The sequence below is a fragment of the Podarcis liolepis genome (assembly GCF_965112155.1).
Source record: "Podarcis liolepis genome assembly, chromosome: 14".
NCBI lineage: Eukaryota > Metazoa > Chordata > Lepidosauria > Squamata > Lacertidae > Podarcis > Podarcis liolepis.
In genome coordinates, this window is record NC_139569.1 from 47,300,892 (window position 1) to 47,315,413 (window position 14,522).

General features: G+C 45.6%; 1 long non-coding RNA gene across 1 annotated transcript; it reads right to left on the reverse strand.

The window, feature by feature from the left end:
* Positions 1 to 5,491: 5,491 nt before the first annotated feature.
* LOC310693683 lies at positions 5,492 to 11,762 on the reverse strand. Its single transcript, XR_014519325.1, has 3 exons — positions 11,328 to 11,762; positions 7,714 to 7,866; positions 5,492 to 6,182 (listed from the first exon to the last, which is right to left on the reverse strand). It is a non-coding gene; the product is annotated as an uncharacterized lncRNA (long non-coding RNA).
* Positions 11,763 to 14,522: the final 2,760 nt, after the last annotated feature.

A 14,522-nucleotide genomic window follows, 5' to 3' on the forward strand; every position in this document is an offset into this window, starting at 1 on the left:
GGGCCTGGCCCCTTCTCATGCTAACTAGCAAGAATGTGCATTTGTTAAGTTTGGCTGCTAGTCTCCCAGGGAGCGGGTGCATTCAGAGTGGGGGGCCAACCCAATCCATTGCATGGGCAAGACTCAGACTGAGAAGGAGGAGGAAGCTGCCAGCCAGGACCACCACCTGGGCTGATTGTAGGAAGGTGGAAGGGGGCTGGCTGAGGGCAAATTGAGGCTGGTGGGTCAGTGCCCCCATTCTCCTTACTGGGCCAGTCTCTCCTACATCGGCACCAGTGTATGTGGGGTGTGTGATGCTGCCATGTGGCATCCATAGCACTTTTCCTTTTGCCACAGCAAAAAAGGGGACATTCCACATGTGGAACACATTTATGCTATGAGCACAACAATGGGGCAACCAGGAAATTTTGAGAGCACAAGGTTTTCAGTTGGACAATAAGAGCATTTGATGTGGATGGGGGGCTCCAAGTCAGTTAAGGGTCATGGCCAATGGCTGTGCTAGACCTGTTATCCCAGGGATGGCCAAAGACTACCTGAGATGGACCCCAAAATGGTGCCTCCTCCCTGCCAGAGAAGAAGGGGTGAGGGTAAATCTACACTGGGACAAAGGGGTAAAAAGGGTAGTCATTGGGGATCTGCTGTCCCAGTGGATCCAGCTGCCTGAGGCAATCACAGTCGCCTCAGTTTGCCTCTTGGTTGGGCCGGCCCTGTGTCCTCTATGAAAGCCTCAGTTTTCTATTTTTTCACTGCTGTGCTGTATTGCATTGTTTTCAGTGATCCTCCCTTCAGAAACGCAAGACCGATTTCCTGCATAGACAGACCCCATCAGGATAATGTGAAGTATGGGCTTGTTTATTTTGCCTGCATCATCTTGCACTTATTTGCAATGTCCTTCCCACAGTGGCCAAGTTGGTGTTCTTTGCCATCAGCTTTGAATTCCATGTCATGTATGCATGAGTTAAATACCACACTCCCTTCTGTTAGGAAAACAGTCGGTTTAATTTTTGCTGCTACACTGTACAATTTAAGCTGTTACTGATCCATAAGAGAGCCTTGTGGTTTCTCTTAGGAGCAGTTGGTGAGAGGCTTCCTCAAAACCATTTGCAAAATCCAAATATTGAATGGCTACTATTGTCTGTTGTCATGGATGGATCACTCCCTGGTGACATTTGGATTGAATGTTTCAAGGGGACCACGCTCCATGCTCTGTACCACAGAGACTTATGGCATCTGATGGATTCCTGATTTCTTTGGGGGATTTTCCAGTTGACGTGGCTGGCATTTCTGTTGAGACTATTGTCTCACTATGGAATGGTGAGATGCATAGGACCATTGATTCAGTTGCTCCTGAGTGCGATCCCTGTTGCATTGGAGCATGCAGAGCACATTGGAGCGACTTGTGTCTGATGGAACAGGAGGGCCAATGGCTGCAAAATTGGTGTAAGTTGTGGGATGGGGTTTTTGTTAGGTTGGAGTGGCTATAATAATTACAATTTATCCCTCCAGTCTCCCAGGTGTGTGGGTTTAAACCGAGTTTTTAAAATCCCATCCTTGACAGCATGAAATCTTAGGAAAATAAGCCGCAAAGCCTCCTTTTATTCTGAGCAATTGCAGCTTATGAAATAAGCTAGCTTTCCTTTTTTTACCTTGCATAACAAAGAATCAGGCAACAACTTATGAAGTAAGTCTTTAACATAGTGTTTTCTTACTTAATGTTCTTGCATTGGTTCACAGCAAAGGCAGCAGTAAAAAATATGCAGGTACAGCATTCTTAATTACAACAATACAGAGGTTAGTTTCAAAAGTCCATCTTTGTACCTGGATCCCAGGAACATGTCCAATCAGCATCAGAATCATGGTGAAAAGAAGACGCACAGAGAGAAAACAACAGGAAAAGGGTTTATATCTCCCGTTTCTTCCCATTACTAGAAACAGGGGAAATGACATCACACAGAGCTCTCTCTCCATCAGTTACATTCCTATGGTTTGAGTCTGTCAATCAAGCTGCTCTGGTTGTTTGCCCTTAAACTTACTAACTAGCAGGGGTATGCATTTGTTTAGTTTGACTGCAATCTCCCACATAAATGCCCATCTAAAGCTGACTGAACATGGATGAGAGCACATTATAGCTCTTAACTATGTTGGTGGTGGTGAAGAAAGCTTACTTTTTCACCACCATTGTCTCTGGCAGAGCTGTTTCAAGTGAAGAATGGGATTTTGCCATCTGATTGGGAAAGCATTGCTCTGGCCCCCTACTGAAGCTTGCTATGACAATTTTGCAGAGCACTTTAGGGCACTGGTGTCCAAACTTTCTTCAAAGAGGGCCAGATTTGAGGAAGTGAAGGGCCATGAGGGCCGACCAAAGGGCCAACCAAGGTTGTTGACCTTTTTCTTAGGATTGAAGTTGTTGAGGTTTTTTTAGGATTTTACCCCAGGAAATAAACTGCCACAGGGGCTGGATCAAACCAACTGGCGGGCTGGATTAGGCCCCCAAAACAGACTTTGGATAGGCCTGCTTTAGGGAAAAGGTTGTTCAGATTCAGGGAGAAATGGATGCCACAGTTAAAGTAAGTCCTACAGAGACATCCAGAACATTGCCTGTTCCATCTGTACAGGATCAGTTTCAGTTATTGCAGCCTGAGGATGAAGACTCACTCCTTGTAGGAGTGCAGCCAACCACCTGCCCTCTGTATCCTTGTCCATCTTAGTTCACCAGAGCTCCCCAAAATGGGGCAGGGAGGTACCACCCACCTTGAAGGAGCGAGTGGTGCCTCCCCTTCTTAAGAGAACCTCGTTGTTATTATTGACAGCTGCACGAATTATGATAGCTAGGAAGTGGAAGGGGCAAGCAGAATGTAAAATGGAAGAATGGTACAAAGAGGTTTGTTTGGGATATAGCGATTAATGATAAATTAACATGTGCCATTGAGGTAAGAAGGGGGAATATGTAGGAGAAATGATTTTGAAGAAATATGGAGGGTGTTCATAGAATTTGTACTGTTAAAACAGAAAGGGGTTAAACCAGCGCAAGAGGTGTCAAAATTTTGGGAGGTTGGAGAGTTATAATGGAATGGTCTCGGTGGTGGGGTGCACATTTATTAATTTAATAATAATAACAACAAATAAATAAATAAAAGGGGTGAACACTTCCATCAGGGATAGGTGAGAATAAGGCAAGAAAGAAAGAAAGAAAGAAAGAAAGAAAGAAAGAAAGAAAGAAAGAAAGAAAGAAAGAAAGAAAGAAAGAAAGAAAGAAAGAATTAGTTGTTAGGACGTGGCTGAATTTTCAGAACTCCATGGGCTGAATATCACCCCTTGAGATTCATTCATTCTTATCCTGGGGCAGATTCCCCCCCCCCCTTGCTCTGCCCTGTGCTTCTGTTAGATTGCATATTTTACACTAAGATGTGACCCTGCATTAAACCAAGCAGAACAATTAGGTATGACTTCTACATTTTTGTGTGTACCTTTATTGCATTCTGTCCTGGCTTTTAAGTATTTTTAAATATTTGTCTTCTGAATCTTGGCAAATTTTGAGCTGCATATTGTAAAATTAATTAACATGTATAAATAAACAATTGTTTTTTTTATATATAAAATTTTTATTTGGTTTTCTGCTTTTATAAAGACAAAACATACACAAAGAAAAAACAAAAGACAAAAACATGTATAGAATCAGCAAATCCCCATTTCATAACCTTGTTCCCTGACTTCCCCCCACCCCCCCTCATGCATCCCAGTTTCAAGATTATGTCAGCAAGTTGATATTTCTCCTCTTAACAGTCTTGTTCATCTTATTTCCTTTTTATAATTAAAAATTAATTTTCATAAGTTGGACTTAAGTTCTCTTCCATCGATTTTCATTTTATCTTAATTAAGAGTCATCTTAACCAAACCTAAAAGTCTTGAGAGTTTTTAAGAGTCTCTTCTTCCCTCCCTCCCATCCCCGGTTTTTGTCCCTTCCCAATAAAAATCCAAATTCGAAGTTCTCAGCCTGGGTTCCTCACGTCCGAGGCTTTCAAATCTATTTCCGTTCCTCTCCGCCTGTCCTGTTGGTAGTCCTTTATAGCAGTCGTCAAATCTGGGAAAAGTTCTTTCACCATCAAAGTATGTCCTCTTCCAACCAGAAGATTCAAAGGTAGCTGCTGAAGTATTTCCACAAAGTCTGTCTCTTCCAAGTCAAAGTCCAAACGGAGGCCCCAATCATATTTCTTTATTTTAAATTCCTGTACTCCATTTTGTCTTGGGGCCTCCTCCTTCTTCTTCTGTATCTCTCGCAGACTTGTGGTGGATATGCTCCCAGCGTCTCCTTGCTTGTATTCCACAGATGTCAACTTTTGGTTGTTGCTTCCCAGGATTACTTCTTCTTTTTCTTGTTGTTTAGTCTCTTCCAGCTCTGTAGATATTGTTTCCCAATCAGCTGTGGATTCTTTCTCATTAAGGTCCTCAATACAAAGAGCAGAGTTGCCTGTTCCCAAGGTCATAGTCTCAAGTTGTTTGTTCATGGCCAAGCTCTGCTCCTGTAAGATTCCCACCAATTGAAACATCCTTTCGATTTCCACTAGTAACTTTCCTTCCACAGCCATTGTATCCATTGTAGTTTCACAGAGTTCCCCCTAGGGGGAATCTGGTTACTTATTTGCCTTTTCACCAACAATCCTTTAACTGATTATTATTACTTTGTTTCCAACAGTTTCAGCTCAATTATAACTCGTCTTAGTCCATAGGAATCTTAAATGACAATTTCTCACTTTAAACCACCCGTTTGGCAGCTTTGACAGCTGTCAAACTCCGCAGCTCTAACGCAGGCACAAAGGCAGGACGTTCCCGAGCCCGGGAGGGGGGGGTTGTTTAAAACAAAAGGAAGGTTTTCAAAACTCCACTCTCCTGCACAAAGTTTCCTTTAGTAAAATCTTGGAAGTTAGTGTCCTTTTTAACTCACCCCACCAAGCGTAGGCTCTCCAGCTTATCTCTTGTGTCGTTGCTTAGATGGTCTGCAAGGGGGGGGGTGCGGACTTCCTTTTAGCACACCCCCCGGTCGTCTCCAATTGAAGGTAAAATTTTTATAAAGTCCCAATCCGTCTTACTCACGGGTGATTCTTTCAGTCCAAATTTTCAAGGAAGGAAGTCAGCGCTCTCCGGTCATGGCTCGCGGCTTCGCTCCACCGAGGTAGCGATCGACTCTCAGTGCCACGCCACCCCCGTATCCCCTCCGCAGCCTTTAAAAAGGCTCTTTGCGAATCAGGGGGGGCGCTTAAGGCACCCGCCGAGTCTTCAGTCCGCAGGCTTCCGCGCCTGCGGTTTTTAAGGGTCCCCGCGTCGCCGGCGCGGCAAAGACCCATCCTCAGTGGAGCCGATTCCCTCCGGAGCTCGGAGGGAATCCGCCATTTCCAGATCGCGTCAACCCGGAAGTCCCCTAACATGTATAAATAAACAATTGGGCAGCGCCCTCTTCCTCATCAGAGAGAGAGAGAGAGAGAGAGAGAGAGAGAGAGAGAGAGAGAGAGAGAGAACCTCATTAGCGTTCAGAGCACTTGACAATGATCTCCTGGTGGTGAATATCCCCTTTGGGGGCAAGGTGCTCAAGAGTGTGGGGTGACCCACCTGCAGTTAAGCTTGGAGGAAGCTAATTATCTGGATTCATTTCAGTTTCATTTTGAAATTGCCTTGGTCCTCCTGGCTGATGATCTGTGTCAGTAGTGTGTGATTGTGTCTGCTTGTTCTCCTTGACCTCTCAGCAGCTTTTGATGTCATTTACCACATTATCCTTCTAGAGTGGCTCCAGGAGGTGGGGGTTTTGGGGCAGTGGTTATATTTCTGCTCTTTCGGGGGGTGTTTCCAGAAAGTAGTGAATAGGGGGCTATTGCTCAGCACCATGGGAGCCGTCCTGTTGTGTCCAACAGGATTCCATCTTGTCCCTCATGCTGGTTAAACATCTATTGTCATCAGGAAATTTGGAATGAGGCACCACAGATGACACCCAGCACCCTCTCTCTCTCTCTCTGTTCCACCTGAGTGAGGAGAGGTGGTTCAGGTGATAGACCTGTGCTTGGAAGCAGTGATGGGCTAGATATAGGCCAATAAACTGAAGCTGAAGCCTGATAAGATGAAGATGTTATGCTTCCTAAGTTCTTGGGTCCAAGAGGTGGGGAGATGCCTGTTCTGCATGGGGTTGTACTGCCCTAGAAGAAGCAGGTCTGTTGTTTGGGTCACTCCTGGAACCAACATTTTAAGTGGAGAACTCGTGGCACCTTTTGAATGAAAGTGACTGGGTCACTGTGCTCTATGATCTGGTAACTTTCAGATTGGATTATTGCAATACACTCAACTCTGAACAGCCCTTGAACAACTTAGAAATGCCAGCTGGTCTAACAATTCAGGATCCAGGCTACTGGCTGGGGTTCCTTTTAGAACCCGTTTATTTGGGGGCCAATTCAAATTGCGCACATTAGTGTTTAAAGTCCTAAGCGCCTAAAACCACAAATATAGATCAGCTCCTTTTCTATACACCACCTCAGGTGTAAAAATCAGCAGAGGGGGACTTATGGTAATTCCATCTCCCTTGGTGGCTTGGGGGGGGGGCTCAGGAGAGAGCATTTGCTATGGAATTACCTCTTCACAGATGTACACCTTGCACTTCCATTGTATAGTTTTTGTCATTTGCTGAAGACACACTTCTCTGCCCTTTGACATCTGAGAGAGATATTTTAGAACTCAACGTATTTTGATTATGAATTGTTTCGACATTTTAATATTGCATTTTTACAGTATTGTAACCCACCCTTCCGTAAGGTATAGGACAGGTACGAGATCATCATCATCCCCTATCTAAATGTTTGCTGATAAGCTTGACAAGAATTGTGAAATGTTGGTGAGGTGGGCTTCCCCGTAGCCAAAGCTGAGCTGATTCTTCCTCAGGAAGAGATGGAAACATCCACAAGAGTATATTGTAGAGCTCTGTAGCTATAAAACCTGATCAATAAATAATAAATCACACACACATGTAGGAAAGCAGGCACCATCATGAGCACATGCAGAACATCTGCAAAGACCCTTAAGAGATTCTTGCAGTCGACGTTATTTTAAAAGTGGATTTTTCATACAATTTGCATTTCAAGTAAGTTTCTCTACAGGTTAGTTTTTCACAAACAATTGCTTTCACTGAGAAAACAAATTGTGCTCCCCTCCCCCAAACTAACTCCTTCACTCTCCAACTGTTGTGTATGTGTTTGTTTGTTTGTTTGTACACAAAGCCTCCTGTGGGTGGGGGTAGTAGGTCCATCCCCTCCAGGCAAGAGGCTGGTGGTAATTGACAGCTTCAGCCATTGACTTTCCCTGGCCAAACTGGCGAAAGGATACAGCTGCTGGAATTGTGCCCTTCTGTGTCTCTTGTCCTGGTCCCATGGTGCCCAGGCCATGGTACCTGTTCTTGGAGATACCCATTTGTTCTCTCACCCTCCATGTTAAGGAAGCAAGGAGTTGTGATCCATGCTGAGGAAAATTGTTCAAGGCTGAAGCTCATTAGTAGTATTCTTGACTGCTGCCCAATGGTGAGGCTAATTTGGGGAAGAAAGGGTGCCTTCGTAATATTTTAGTCTTGATGTTGTCTCTTATGGGACGGACTGATCCAAGAGCGCAAACTTCTCACTTGGTTGCTTGGACCAATTTCTATTTTGGCAGTGAAATACAATACATTTAATAGAATGTCCTTACCTTGTTTGAGGGTCTCTGATTATCAGTTTTAAGAACCTGATTAAGCTTGAATGCAGAAGCTTTGAATTTCTCTGCTGCCAAACCCAAGTGGAGTGACCAGCCAGAGCCTGCAGTTCCTCCGCTTGAAACTGATCAATGCTGCTATGTGAATTTCTATTGATGGCAGGCTTAAAAGAACAGCAAGGAAACAAAACATCCAGGTTATTATTATTCATTATTACTACAACCACAGCACAGGGGAGACAAAATCTCTCTCTCTCTCTCTCTCTCTCTCTCTCTCTCTCTCTCTCTCTCTGTGTGTGTGTGTGTGTGAAGGCAGGCCAAACAGTGCAAAGACAAAGGGGTAGTGGAGGGCAAGGCAAGTCAGTTCAATGGAAGTGAAGCCTGTGTATTGTGCAACTCTATGAAATCAGCGGGCCTTCCCAGCCTCTGGGTTTTGCAAGGGCTATTTATTCACAGCTGATAAAAGGCTTCTTTGCTGTGCTTGGGATAGCGACAGCTTGCTGTGGTCAGTAGATAGAGGTTGTTTCCCTTTGCAAAGAAGGATATGTCAAAGGTGAAGCTTGAAGACTCCAAAAGCCAACGGATGCCAGAAGGAGATTAGCACTGCTGACACTTTCCCCCATTGAGGAGGAGGAGGAGGGGAAATGGTCAGGGGCAGAAATGGGAGCTTTATGAAGCTGGAACAAATGGGGGGGGGGAGGGTATCCACATTTGACACATGTAGCAATGAGTGCAGACAACTGGCCAGTGACCAACAAGGTTGAGCTCATTCTTTCTCCTAACCATGCAAGCCTTGGAGCAGTGATGGAAAACGCCCAGCAAAATGAGTCCCATCATTAATTTGGTCCATTAGGCCATTTCTCCCAAGTCATGCATACACATGAAATCATTTATGATATCTTGTGGGAAGCAAGTAAAGACAAGGTCCTCAGTGGGTCCCTGACAAGTGGGGCTTGTCCTTGGCACCTTTTATACTTGGTACCAAAAGCAAGCCCCACTAGGGCTAGGTTTCAGTCTTAATTGGTGCTGCCAAGGGGAGCTGACTCCTGCCAAAAGCAGAACTTAAAGTCCACAGCGCCAACCATCTGACCAGCAGTGCCCTTTATGCCCCACTTGAATCAGCTGTGACGTTCCCTTGCAGTGGGACTTGAACACCAGCCATGCTGAAAAGTGTGGGATTTCCAGACAAAATCACAAATGCATGATTGCCAGACAGGCAGATGAGGGGCTGATGCTCAGAGTTCCTGAATCAATATAGAAGGGACTGTATGAGGTCACTTCCTTAGTGCTTTGGTGGGAATTTCTAACAAAGGAGATAATCTTATGTACTTCCTCCCTGTCTGAGCTCTTTCTCTCTTCTTTCAAGCCAGCAATGGGAGCAGACACACATGCCTGGGCTCTGCTCAGAGCCCAGACTCCATTTTGGAAACGCCTTTTGTATTTTATAACTAAGAAATAATTTTACCTGCATACTACTACTATGATGTATTTGCTGCCTGCACTTAAATGTAAGTAAGCCCTTTTGTTTATCATACTAAAATGTGTGGTTCCTTCTTAGCAATGGGGACAAAGAAGGGGAGGTCAGCAGGCCACAAACAAGAATAATTTTTTAAGGAATTGCCTAAATACTAGCTTCCAGTAAGCTGCAAAAGCACATACGTGTTTTTACGCTGCTAAAAAGGTTTCACAGCCTGTTTACTGTCAGATTTCTCCCACACATTTGGGTTTAAAGAGTCTAATTCTGTTACCAGGCATTGTAAGCCTGAAGATAAGCCACCTCCTTCAGTACCATGGAACTGTCTAGTAGCATGACACTGGTGGTGTCTTAAAGTTTAGGAGGCAGAGGGTGTGATTGCTTTCATGGCAAAAGGTGCACTTAATCAAGTTATTTTAAAAGCAGAAACACAGACACAGAAAATGCTAGCTAGCTAGGTATGGCTGATATTTGTTAAAATAAAAAAATTCCTTCCAGTAGCACCTTAAAGACCAACTAAGTTAGTTCTTGGTATGAGCTTTTGTGTGCATGCACACTTCTTCAGATACACTGAAACAGAAGTTGCCAGATCCTTCTATATAGAGAGAAGGTGGGGAGGGGTATTACTCAGAAGGGTGGTGGGAATGGGTGGTGGTGATTCTTATCTCATTATACATGACTACGCCATTTCTCACCTTCTCACCCCTTGCCTTTTCCTGTAAGACCTATTGCAGTCGTTAAGAGTCGTCAACAGGCTCATCTCAGCTATCTGCCAATCACCCATTCCCACCACCCTTCTGAGTAATACCCCTCCCCACCTTCTCTCTATATAGAAGGATCTGGCAACTTCTGTTTCAGTGTATCTGAAGAAGTGTGCATGCACACGAAAGCTCATACCAAGAACTAACTTAGTTGGTCTTTAAGGTGCTACTGGAAGGAATTTTTTTATTTTGACTACGGCAGACCAACACGGCTACCTATCTGTAACTGATATTTGTTAGTTACTATAGGCTGAATCTAGTGCTCTGTGTCTACAAGCCGAAGGACTCCAATGCAAGAGGTATCCAGCGCAACAGTTGTGCTAATAGAACTCGTGGCACAAGGGCTAAATCTGTTGTGCAACAAACATTAATAGCAACCTGCTTCTGCATTCTATTGTGCAACAGTGTTCCACTGGCACAAAACTTTTCACCGGAGGAGTGAGGAAGAGAAGAAGCAACTTTAACTTAGCCCTACATTGGATTCCTCCAGACAAAAGGGGGCCCAGTGACCTAGCAATTGGGAGACAAGTACAGTAACCTCGGGTTACAAACACTTCGGGTTACAGACTCCGCTAACCCAGAAGTAGTACCTCGGGTTAAGAACCTCAGAATGAGAACAGAAATCATGTGCAGGTGGCAGAGGGAGGCCCCATTAGCTAAAGTGGTACCTCAAGTTAAGAATGGTTTCAGGTTAAGAACGGACCTCTGGAATGAATTAAGTTTGTAACCAGAGGGACCACTGTACTAGGATCCAGCTGCTAAGTCTGTTTTTAAAACATCACTAGAAGCAACCAGGATGAATGATTGGGCGACATGACCATGTCTCCTTTCTTGAAGTGCATCATGTGCACCACATATTGAGGTTTCCAAGCAACAGGAGGTAAGCCCCTTTCTGACCAAAACCACACGGACGACCAGAGTACAATCCTCGCAGGAGACAAGGAGCAAGCGATGTGGCTGTCTCAGCAGAGCTGATGAGTAGCAGCTGGGCGGCCAAGGGACTCCTTTTTGCACCGCATCTCACCTGTCTCTCTCAGTGAGCAGAGGCCACGTGGCTCTGGCAGAACAAGACGAGAAGCCAGAAGACCACCACTCCAGCCAGCCAGTGGTAGGAGTGGTGGTCTTCTGGCTTCTCGTCGTCTTAGTTTCCTGGTTGCTGGAAGCCCAGCGCTCGCCCAGCCTTTACGAGACAAAAGATTCTGTTTAGGGAAGCTTTTAATGTTTGATGCATTACTGTATTTTAATATTTTGTTGGAAGCCGCCCAGAGTGGCTGGGGAAGCCCAGCCAGATGGGAGGGGTATAAATTATTATTATTATTATTATTATTATTATTATTATTATTATTATTATTCTGACACGTGCAAATATAAAGCACCTGATTTGCAACTGTTGAAGCTGGGAAGTGAGGAATCGCAGCATGGAGTCCTTCTACCCTCAGTTCTCTCCCTAAGTGGCAACAGCAGCAGCACGTGGCAGTAAACGGAGACTGGTTTTCAAGGCTGATCTGCTGCTTGTGACGTCATGAATAATGTCTCCCTGTTAGCGACGGACAGACGCGTACAAACCAGACCATTCAGACTAGAAGACACCAATACTTTTCCTGACAGCTTTCTTCATGGATGTCTTAATAGGGAACCATCATAAGATTAACATTCTATTGCTTTTGAAATTTGTTTGTGGCTGGGGGTTTTTTGTTATTGTTTTATTATGTATTTTGTATTCTCATTTTGTATCTTTCTGTTGTGAACCGCCCTGGGACCTTCGGGTCAAGGGCGGTATGCAAATTTAATGAAGAATAATAATAAACTGCTGTAACTAAGAATTTCCTTTCGTTGACCCTTTGGTATAGTATTGCTGGCTAACAAGGGGGAAATGTATATGTGTGTGTGTGTGTGTGTGTGTGTGTATTGCTACACACTGTTGCCACTTAATATTAATCTAAACATCAACAACAAGGAGAAATAGCCCCGGAACCTATTTTCCCTTGCTGGCTGGAAAAACTGCAAGCAAGGCTCGTTCTGTCCCCCGCATTTGGCGTGGAGAGACCAGCCGTGCCTGAGCTCCTGATTCCTCCACCAGCCTTTCCAAGGGGGCGGCAGGCGGCTCAGGAACGATGCTCTCTGAACTCTTCCCGGGCCGTCCTGTCATTGAGGTCCCTCTGACCGGCAGAAGACAATGTCGCCCGCAGGTCGGTCTTCTGGGCCAGTGGCGGAGAGTTAGGATCAGCCTGCCTTCGCCCTGCGAACTCCCTGCTTGATGGAGTGGCAAAACGGGTCAGGTTTGAGCAAAGAGCAAATCCTGCCCTCAGAAGGTCCAGAGCTGGGGAATCTAGTAGATTACGCAAGCGGGGGGAGGAGAGGAGAATGGATCCCTTTTGCAGGAACTTCTGGCTTGTTCTTTTCAAGCAAGAATGTCCTACGTGTAACGATACCGAAGCAAAGGGCCGGATCACTTTCCCGAGCTCATAGCTGTCAACGTTTCCCTTTTTTTTATGGGAAATTCCCTTATTCCGAATAGAATACCTCGCAAGAAAAGGGAAAAGTTGACAGCTATGCCCGAGCTCCGTTAGAACAAAGAAAGCCGAGCGTGAGAGAGACAGACAGACCGAGAAACGAATAGGCTTAAAAACCCAAAGGGACGGAGAAGCTTGTGAAGGAAAGAGCCTGTCCCATTTGGAGTCAAGAGAAGCTCGGTTCGTGGCGGATCAAGGCCCTGATGTGCAGAAAGCGGCTTCTTCAGAAAACTTCACGCGGGGTTTTCTCAACTACAGCAGCTATTACTCTGCAACATTTGCCTCCAGATCTTCTATGGTCCTTCTTTCTTTAGAGAACGATGCCAGTCCTCCTAGAACTTCTTTAAAAAATCTGGTGCTTATGTTGCTGCTTCCCGCAGCCAGATTGGCAATAGCCCATATTGAAAATAATCAAGAGTTCCTATGCGGAAGAATGTGGAAGAAATTGCGCACCAAAGGCTGGCACTTTTGTCACGTTTGGCTTGTATGGAACATCGCTTTATTTGACGGTCTGGTCAGACACAGACTTGGGGTGTGGGGCGAAGCCAAATCGGACAGTTTTGAAGCGGGCTGGTCTCCATTTTTTGAATACAGGAATAAATAGAGTCTTATATAAGTCCTCCCATGACTTACTCCTCCTTCAGGTTGGGCTATAAAGACTCTTGGCTATATGTTAACTGCATCTCTGTATTTTTTAAAAAAATACTGAATATGCTCCGTGTGTGATTTTGTTTTCGTTTGTATGTGTTATGTGTTAGTTTGTGCATACAGTATGTTTATGATAAATCAATAAAGCTTATTTTCAAAAAGAGAGAAGGCTTTATGTTGCTTCCTCTGTGTGGACAGCTATACAGAAGGCGGAAGGGCAAAATCCTGCTGAGCCCGGCAGGCTCTGGAGGGGGCGTCAGCTATCTCCCCCACCCCCAACTTCCAAACCGTCCTTCTCCACAGCTTGCAAGAATCGAGGACGGCTCTTCCGGCGCTGCTCTCAGTGTGCCAGCCTCCACAGAGCAGAACTGTGAAAAGAAGAAGGGAGTCAGCAGCAGAGCTAACAGCCAAACCCCGAGGTCTGGGGCTGACGGAGACTGAACCCCATTATCCAAAGGGGTGGTGGTGGTGGAAGGAGAACTCCAGCAGATCAGCGGAAGGAGGAAAACGAGGATTCGTAAATAAGTGTATAACTCGCTGTTTAGAACAGGGCTGCAATGTCAACTGACAGGATAATCGCTTTATTTTATTTTTTAAAAAGGAAATACACAGCAATCCTTGGTATGTCTATCCAAAAGTAGGTTACCCCGAGTTTTTAGGCATGGAGATAAAGGCAGCAGCAGCAACTAAAAAGCAGGTTATTATTTTGTAAATTGGTGTTCCTCTTAAAAAGCTGGACTCCGTCTTCACGGCGGGGTGGCCCCCTTCCTCCAGCCCCACCGAGCAGGGCCTGCGAGATGGTTCTCTTCAGAGACCCGCAGTGACCAATTCGGGCCCGACTCTCAAACAAAGCCAGTGCCGCGTCTTGGCAGCAGAACTCTTGCCTTCCGGGCGCAAATGTATGGGAATGTAATCGTTCCCTCGGCTGATCAATTTAGCTAAAGCCACACGACCCATTCGACTAGGGGTGCCTTGACCCGAGGGGCTGCGCAGGCATTTCGGAACGCACCGCTTCCTCCACCGGCGTTTGCAGGAATTTCTAAGGGATCGATCAGCAGGGCGTGTTTTCATGCTCCTCCTAATTTGTAGGCACGCGCCCCTTTCATTTGGCAAAGCTGTTCCTTTTTGCTATTTCATGCTTCGGCTGCTCCGTTTTACAAATCCTTGCCTCGGTCCTGAAGCCACTTTAGGCGCCCGACCAGCCCTCTGTCCTGCCAGTTTCCAGTCCACCCTGGCGCGAGTTCATTTTGAGAAATCAGAATTGGCTGCCCCTCGTTCCGCCTATCTCTGCGAGGCCACCCCTTTGCCCTTCAACCTGCCCCCCGCCCCCACGTTCTTCCTGTGGCCTCTCTTGAGACGCAGACGGCCCCTCGACCCGTGGTTGAGGACCCCACAGGGGGAATGCTTAGA